The 8,838-nt window shown below is 40.4% G+C and overlaps 1 pseudogene; it reads right to left on the reverse strand.

The window, feature by feature from the left end:
• Positions 1-1,434: 1,434 nt before the first annotated feature.
• LOC106022560 lies at positions 1,435-8,265 on the reverse strand (annotated as a pseudogene).
• Between the last annotated feature and the right edge of the window lie 573 nt (positions 8,266-8,838).

Genomic DNA, 8,838 nt, shown 5'->3' on the forward strand with positions numbered 1-8,838 from the left:
GATATTTATTCCCCTTAGGCTACATGTGACATAAAGTACAGTAGTCTCAAAGCACATCTAGTTATTCAGGGCTGAAAAAAATCTTCAGGAGTTAATCAAAAGGAATCCCCACTATTTAGGGTGATTGCCTCCATCATAATGGCTTGTGGGTATATCTACAGGGGCAATTTCATTCTTCTCTTCTTTATTAAAACTTATAATCAATACATTTTCCCAATTCCTCCCAGATCTTCACCACTATACCCAAACAGCTTTATATTCTCTCTCTCTGTCTCTCTCTGTCTCTGTCTCTGTCTCTCTCTCTCCCTTTTTTAAAAAAAGCAAGAAAATACTCACAAAATGAAAATAAAAGCAAACAAGCTAAAGACCAATAAGGAAAAAATGCCTGAAGTAAAACAAAACTAAAGCTTCATGGAAATATAGAAATGCCATTGACAAAACCCCTATTTCTAAACATTTGTTGTGAAATTACAGAATTTCCATTTTAACAATTCCAGCACTCAAATTTTCCCTCCATTTGTTTCTGCGTTTGAATTTGTACATCCTTGATATATATTCAAGCCTATATATTCAAGTCCTCCAACTTTACCTCCAGGGATATCTATATAGACAATTATAAGTTTTAAAGCTCATTATGAAAATACATTAGTAAGTAAGTAAAATACAATTGCCTTTAAACTGAAGTATGCTTGGGAGAGTAGAAGAACATCAGTAGTCTTCTTTGTACCAAGATACTGGTAACTGAGCTGAGGGTATAAAGAAAATAAGTAGAGTAAGATTACTGAATAATCTTAGAGTAATAGTAAAAAGTTAGAAGTAGGGAAAACAAGCAGAAGAGTTGAACAATAAAGACAAGGAGAGGATGTGAGGTGACTCAGGTTATAGGTAAAATGAAAAGTGGTAAAGAAACACCATCATATATAAAACAATCCTGGCACTCAACAAGATGAATATGTGTGACTTCACTACAGGCCAGCCTGTATCCCTTAGGAATGCCTATGAATGATAGAGTAGGGGAGGGGAGAGGCAAGCAGCCCACTTCCAATGGCCTAGCCTGGAACTTTCCTTTTTAGGCCAGACTAGCTGGCCAGGAAGACAGATACAGCTTTCCCCTTTTCATTTTACCACTACTGAAAGTTCCAGGCATAGAACCCAGGTTGTTAGTCTTTCACTATAAGCCCTTTGACCTATTGAGCCATATTGCCAGCCCTTTATTTAAAAACTTAAATATAAAAATAAAACCAGACAAATATTTTTGTGAAAAGAATTACTCCCAACCAGACCTGGTGTATTAATCTACAAAACAACAAAGTCACCTTGACCTTCACTAGGGTCCTGCTCTCATGCCTTTCACATCCAAGTTTCCAGCACACAGTCCTCTGTGATTATAAATAAAACCCAGGCTTGACAGTTCCAGCTTCATATAATGACCCCTCAGGGCCTGTTGCCCTCTTGGGAAGCACCTGCAAAAGCCAGCAGCTCATTTCTGACGCCACCTTCTAGGTCCTGTACATGGAAGAACTCCACAAACCCATTCCAGCCTCTTTGTTTGACAAGCCAGTCCTAATACCTTCCTTTTCACAACTGGTAAGCATAGCTTGGTGGGGCCTTTCTCCCTTTATTCCATTTTGGGTCAAGCTTCACCTTAATCTCATCTTATCTTGTTTTCTTTTTTTAGAACCCACATTAACTTGCAATTGGTCCTAACCCTTTTGGGAACAGATGTTAAAAATGCTGGTTCTGCTGGCATTGGTGGCACATGCTTTAATCCCAGCACTAGGAGGTAGAGGCAGGCAGATCCCTGTGAGATCGAGGCCAACCTGGTCTACAAAGGGAGTTCCAGGACAGGCTCCAAATCAATAGAGAAACTCCTTCTCTACAAAAAACAAAATAAAAAAATACTGGTTCTACCATAATGAAGGTATTCATCACCTGGGTAGAATGCCTTGGATGCTTGAAGACTTTATGTTTTTATTTTTTTTCCCTGAGAGAGGTATAAGACAAACAGAATTTACTGAGAGCCATCTTCCAAGCTGTCCCTCCCTCTTCACTATTATATAGTCTCAACTATTCAGCTAGTGAGCACTCAGACCATGTACCTCTTCTCTAAATTAAAACCCCTTTCTTACCCACTTGGGCTCTGCAAGTCTTCATGGCCCTGGAACTAAAATACAAAATTGGACAACTGAATATGGGGCGCTAGCCTTTTAGTCACCTTAACCTGTGGGGTTATTTAAACTACATAAAGTGCTTGAAAGTCCAAGAAATAGGCATAAATAAGCAATTTACAACAAGGATAAATCTAGATACAAATAGCTCCAGCAAGATGACCCATGGCTAAATTGAGCAGGCCAGGCATTTCTTCCCCTTACCTCCCTCGTCATCTGATTCAGGACTATTTTCATCTGCAGTCCTGATTCAAGGTCAAATCCTGAGACAAGCTTTCAAGTGACCCTAGCTCAAACAAACTCCTCAACTATGTATATAACTGAGTGTCAACAAAACCCACCTTTCTCTAAATTTAAGTGAGGGAGCATATTCACACTAGGAGAAAACTGCAGAAAAGTTTATGCATGATGCAGCTCACTCCAACTTCTGAAATTCCCAAGGGGACTTTTGACCAATAGGATAAACAGTGGAAAAGATGCCAATCCAAGAAAAGGGAGTTTCACCCCATCCCAAACCCATTACTGTTGGTCATAGGGCTCAAAGAGGAAGTGTCACCACCCTCTAATGAGACAAAGTTTTGCTGACTCTGATAGGATGGGAGGGAAATCACTTAGGTTCTTAGTTGGAGGATTAGGGTGGGTTTTAGGGAGGAAATGTAGACTTAGATTATATCTGTAGAGGAACTAGAAGGATTGTAACAAGCCAGTATGTAAAGAAAGGAGAGGAAGTAAAGGTTAATACAACAGGTAGGACATTTAGAGACTAATACAGAAATTCAAAACAAAGCTTGGCAATTATTAGTAGAAAAGAAATACATACTTGTTTTTTTGACACCACCAGGCTTAAACTTGTGTCACACAAGTAAACATTGTGAATAATACCATGGTTATGAGTCTAGCTTGTGTTATCAAACCACTTTATAATTTAAAATTGACAGCAGGTCAAATGACTTATATCAGACTGAAAACTTAAGCCTGCATAGTTATGAATCCGATTTGTTCCACACACAACTGGTTCTGTACATACTCTAGAGCTGATCATCACAAAGTTTTAAAAAGCTGTAAGAAACAAATTTCTAACTAAAGAAGTTGCAACTTTCAAAAGGGTGTGGAAAACCTAAGCTGAGTCATCCCTCCTTTTATATCCAAAGAAATAGACTTTCTGTAAAAGTCTATACAATTTTTACAGACAAATACAATTTGTATGCTGTTTCCCTTAAAGATTGAGGCTTTTCAGTTTTGCAACTAATTAGTGAACCTTAAGTCAAGTACTTTTGGCCATTGCTAGGCTAATAAACTTAAGATTATCATCAAAACCAAGCCAAAGTAGACAGGTCTGCAGGCCCTGAGCACTTGGACTTTATTAAGATGTACACGTGAAAGCTCACCAGAGAGTTTCCTTTCACATTCTTGTGTAGTACTACAGTTTCTAGTCACAATCTGGTTATTTGTAGCTTAAATCCATCTTACACAGATCAAAGCTATTGTTAGTGCTTCTCTTTCAACACTACAGGAGAGTAATGGACCCTGCACATTTATTGAGCTCTGTGACTAGCCTGTGGACTGGTCACTCTTCTCGACAAGGAAATAAAGTCTGTCCACTTACCCACTTCCATTCAATCTACAAGACCTCCTCCATGGCCTAACAAAGTTTGCTGAGTGAAAATTTGACTTCTTTCATATAGTAACTCTTCCTATGTATTTATTCTTGTTAGCCGCAATCCTGTAGCCACTTGCTTTCTTTCTGGCTGTGTTGCTAGAGTAGAATTCCTAGATTGTTAAAGCCTGGGCAGCTTCAAGTACAACTTCATAAATACATTTGTTTTCACAGAAGCATGCAGTTTGATGGCTGGAGTTAAGAGTCCCCTACTGCACTCACAAGGCTATCTTATTTGATATGCCAGACCATCCCCTACTCCAGCAATAACCACAAAAGCTACATTTCTGATGCTGCCTTCTAGGTCCTGTGCATAGAAGAACTGCACAAACCCATCCCAGTCTCTTTGTTTGACAAGACAGTCCCATTTTTTTAAATTTATTTTTTAATTTAACTTGAATTAGAAAAAAAGTTTGCTTCACATGTCAATCCTAGCTCCATCTCCCTTACCTCTTCTCCTGCCTCCCCTTCAACCCTACCCCAACCCCTCCCCCAATCCCCACTCTCCAAGGAGGATGAGGCCCATCATAGGGGATCTTGAAAGTCTGTCATATGATGTGGGACAGGGCCTAGGTCCCTCCACGTGGAATGGGCTCCCAAATTCCATCTGGATGTCAGGGATATATGCTAATTTATTGCCTGAGGCCCCAAAGGATGCTGAGGCTTCCTCACTGACACTCACATTCAGGGGTTCTGGATCAGTCCCATGCTGGCCTCTCAGCTATCAGTCTGTGTTCTATGAGCTCCCCCTTGTTCAGTTCAGCTGTTTCTGTGGGTTTCACCCACCAAGTCATAACTCCTTTGCTCATCACACTTCCCTCTGTGCAACTGGGTTCCAGGAGTTCAGTTCAGTGTTTAGCTGTGGGTGTCTGCCTCTGTTTCCTTCATTCACTGGATGAAGGCTCTGGGATGGCACACAAGGAAGTCATCAATCACGTTATAGGGAAGGACATTTAAGTTAGCCTCGCCACTATTGGTTAGATTTTCAGTTGGTGTCATCCTTGTAGATATCTGTACATCTCACTAGTACCAGATCTCTCTTCAAACTTATAATGGCTCCTTCTCTTATGGTATCTCTCATCTTTTTCTCCTCTATTCTTTCCCCTACTCAACTCTCCTGCTCCCTCATGTCCTCCTCTCCCCTCCTCTTTACCCCTATCTTTCTCCCAGCTTCCTCACCACTTCCCCCTTGCTCCCAATCCCCTCAGAAGATTCTGTCCTTTTCCCCTTCTCTGGATTACCATGCATACCTATCTCTCTTAGAGTTCTCCCTGTTTCCCAGACTTTCTGGCTGAGGATTGTAGGCTGGCACTCCCCTGTTTCAGGCCTAAAATCCATATATGAGTGAGTACATACCATACTTGTCTTTTTGTGACTGGTTTACCCTACTCAGGATAGTTTCTTCTGGTGCCATCTATTTGCCTGCAAATTTCAAGATTCCATTCCTCCCCCCCCCCACCGCTGCTGAGTAGTACTCCATTGTGTAAATGTACCACATTTTCTTTATCCACTCTCCAGTTGAGGGACATCTAGGTTGCTTCCAGGTTTGGGCTATTACAAATAATGCTGCTATGAACATAGCTGAACAGATGTCCTTGTTGTATGAATGTGCATCTCTTGGGTATATGCCTAAGAGTGGAATTGCTGGATCTTGTGTAGACTGATTCCCATTTTTATCAGGAATCTCCATAGTGATTTCCAAAGTAAGTCATTCCCATTTTGTCCTTGCAAGAGCAGCTGTAATACTTTCTGCTAATGGTTCAATATACCTTTCCTGGTTTATGCTCTTCAAGTGTTTGGCCACATAGGCACCAAAAGAAATAAGAGTCACAATCCTGCTCCAGTGTCTTACACCATCTTTGAAAACATGGACCATCACTTGAGAAAAAGATTTGACATCGTCTTCATTTTTAATGTCCATTTTCTGAAGCATGCCCTGGAAGTCCATCTCATGGTTGTGCTGTGCACCATTACCCACACACCACAGGGTCTCCAGCACCCTCCAGCCCACTGGGCGGCCTCGCCATGTGGGTAGTGCAAGATGATCTCCGGAGACAGCTGGTCATCCTCCTCAGCCAGCAATGGCATGGAGGGCAGCGAGCCTTGGATGCCGGAGCTCTTAGCTGACTCGCTCATGCGCTTCAGCAGGGGCAGCATGGCCAGCTGCTTGCTGAGCTTCTCTGGTTCACAGCCATCCAGCTCATCCAGACTATCACAAGTGTGATCTCTAACCCAGTTGCTACTATTGTTCTCTCTGAGACTTCTTGAGATGGGCTGCCGTAGTCCTCATATGTTGGTCCGTATGAGGATCGGCATAAGCACCATCTTGTAATGAGTGTTTTTCCTGCCAGCCTGGTCCCAGAGCTGCGTCAGTCACAAATGAACATGCAGGACACTATATTAATTATGAAGTCATTGGCTATTTGTTATGGTTTCTTAATGGTTAGCTCTGATTTAATTGTATCCTCTCTTCCTGGGATCACATGGCAACTCTCTACTCTTGACTACATTTTCCATAATCCTCCTTGACTCCTAGCCCCACCTATCTTGCTTCCCTATTGGCCAACAGTGCTTTATTTATCAGCACAGAAGGACTTTCCCCATCACCAACTGGCTCCTGAGTTTAGCTTTCTGTACTGGACAGGAGGTCAGAGTACCTGTCAAGGACATGAAGCTGCTGTTCAAGGAAAAGTATGTGACAAAATTCTGTACTGAGGCTGTAAAGTAGTGGCCTAATATCCTGAGCAGAGGACATTGAAATACAATTTACTATAAACTCTATCATGTGGTTTCTAGCATTCATTCTTATACAGGTTTACAATGCAAAGGAGCAAGTGGAACTAAATAAATACAAAAAATAAAAATAAAAACATGTGAAGAGAGACACTAGAGTATACTAAGTGGGGTGGCAGGGTCTTTATCAGGAAGTGGCATCAAGCTGAAGGTAAGAAATGCTGACACAGCAAGTTTCGTTTTTTATTTGACTTGTGACTTTCCTTTTGCAGCTTACAGCACCCTAACATGTGTCACATGGACCTTCTTATCTAACCTTGTCTATTTGATGTTCCATGTGCTTCCTGAATCTGTACGTGTGTGGTGGTTTGAAAGAAAATGGCTCCCAGAGGGCATAGCACTACTGGGAGGTGTGGCCTTGTTGGAGTAGGTGTGGTCTTGTTGGAGAAAATGTGTCTCTGTGAAGGTGGGCTTTGAAGTCTCATATTTGCTCAACCCAACCCCAATGAAACAGTTGATCTCCTGTTGCCTTTGGATCAAGATGTAGAATTCTCAATTTCCATGTCTGCCAGCACAACCCGTGCTCCCTACCCTAATGATAATGGATTAAACTTCTGAAACTGTAAACTATCACCTGAATTAAATATTTTTTCCTTTATAAAAGTTGGCATGGTCATGGTATATCTTACAGCAATAGAAACCTTAAAACAAGTTTTATTTCATTAGTTTGGGGAAATTTTCTGCTATGCTCCTGTTGAAGTTCTGTTCTATGCCATTGACTTGGGCTTCTTCTCTGCCATGTATACCTTTTTCATCAAAGGCCCTAATGTAAGTCCCATAACTCTAAACCTACTAGAGGGAAACATGGGGAAAGCTTCAAAGTACAGGCACAGACAGTAGTTTCCTCACTGCTGTTTCCTGGGCTGATGAAGACAGCCCAGGAAACAGCAGTGAGAATAGGCAAGCAGTATTGCACAAAACTGGAATGCTCCATCCAGCACAGCAAAGAGTGGAAGGGAGCTAGTGAAGAGACATCCTAGAGTATGGAGGAAGCTGTTGCCAGACTTGCACCCAATGAGGACCCATTCCAGAATGGAAAGCACCTAGAAAAATCCACAGCAGATCAAGTGATCCCATCATGAATGGGCAAACCAACTGCACAGACATTTAAAAAGTAGTACAAAATCCAAAATGTGCATTAAATAGGATTCAATGTCCTTGGCCCTCAAATATATAAATCAAAACAACCAAAGATTCCATCTTGCTCTTTCAGAAGTCTGTCATCAAGGAGAAAAATGCAGTATCTAATGATGGATAATATTAAGATGCTGAAAATCAAGAAAACTAAAAAAATATATCAAATAAATAAATATGCAAAAACTTGCATCATATGGTATGCATCTTAAGAAAACAATAAGTAGCATTTCTTTAAACGCTTTAAAAACCTTTATAAAATAAAAGAAGCCAATTGCTGCTTAAGGACTCTGTGAAGAAAGGAATCCTATCTTCTGCACCTGGGTAGACCCAGATATCATGGCGAACCTTTTGAGTGTGTGTCCTGAAATCTGCCAGAACTTCCCTCTCATTGCATTAATTTTACATGAAGACAAATGTGACATGAAGTTCTTTGTCATGGCTGGTGTTGCCATCCTTCTCAGCCCCAAAGAAGCAGACATACAACACATTAGTTATAAAACTATTGGCCATTGTCTAGGGTTCCTTATTGCCTATCTCTGTCTTAATTATTAATCCATTTCTATTAATTCATGTAGTTCTATGTACGTATGTATGTATAGAATAATAAGATGTCTTTCGCAGCATGTTATCTCCTGTGCCATTTCACAATGGCATATATTCTATTTTCCTGAATAGAAATAACTTACCAAGATTAAATCAAGAACAACTAAGCAATTTAAATAGACCTATAATCCCTATTTTATACCTTTAAAGTGCATTCTTTGAGAATATGTATGAGTAACACAAAATTAAGTTTAGACAAATTGATTGATTGTTCTCTGGATACGTCTTTCAGGGAGATGAAATACTGTCCGTGTAAAAAACATTTAAAATTTTCTCCTTTTAATTATATGAGGACTATCATAGTTTATTTACTGAAAGTTCTTTGAAATCCTTTATGTTTTTAAGACAGTTGCCCCTATGCATTTATACTCATTATGTTATTTACTTCCCACCAGCATGTAGCAGAACAGTATTGTTTGAGAAAAGATATTGGGAAACTTCCTGTATTCTACTGCAATGTCTTGTTACAGTGTGCTATAT

The sequence above is a fragment of the Mesocricetus auratus genome, unplaced genomic scaffold, assembly GCF_017639785.1.
Source record: "Mesocricetus auratus isolate SY011 unplaced genomic scaffold, BCM_Maur_2.0 Super-Scaffold_4256, whole genome shotgun sequence".
Classification (NCBI taxonomy): domain Eukaryota; kingdom Metazoa; phylum Chordata; class Mammalia; order Rodentia; family Cricetidae; genus Mesocricetus; species Mesocricetus auratus.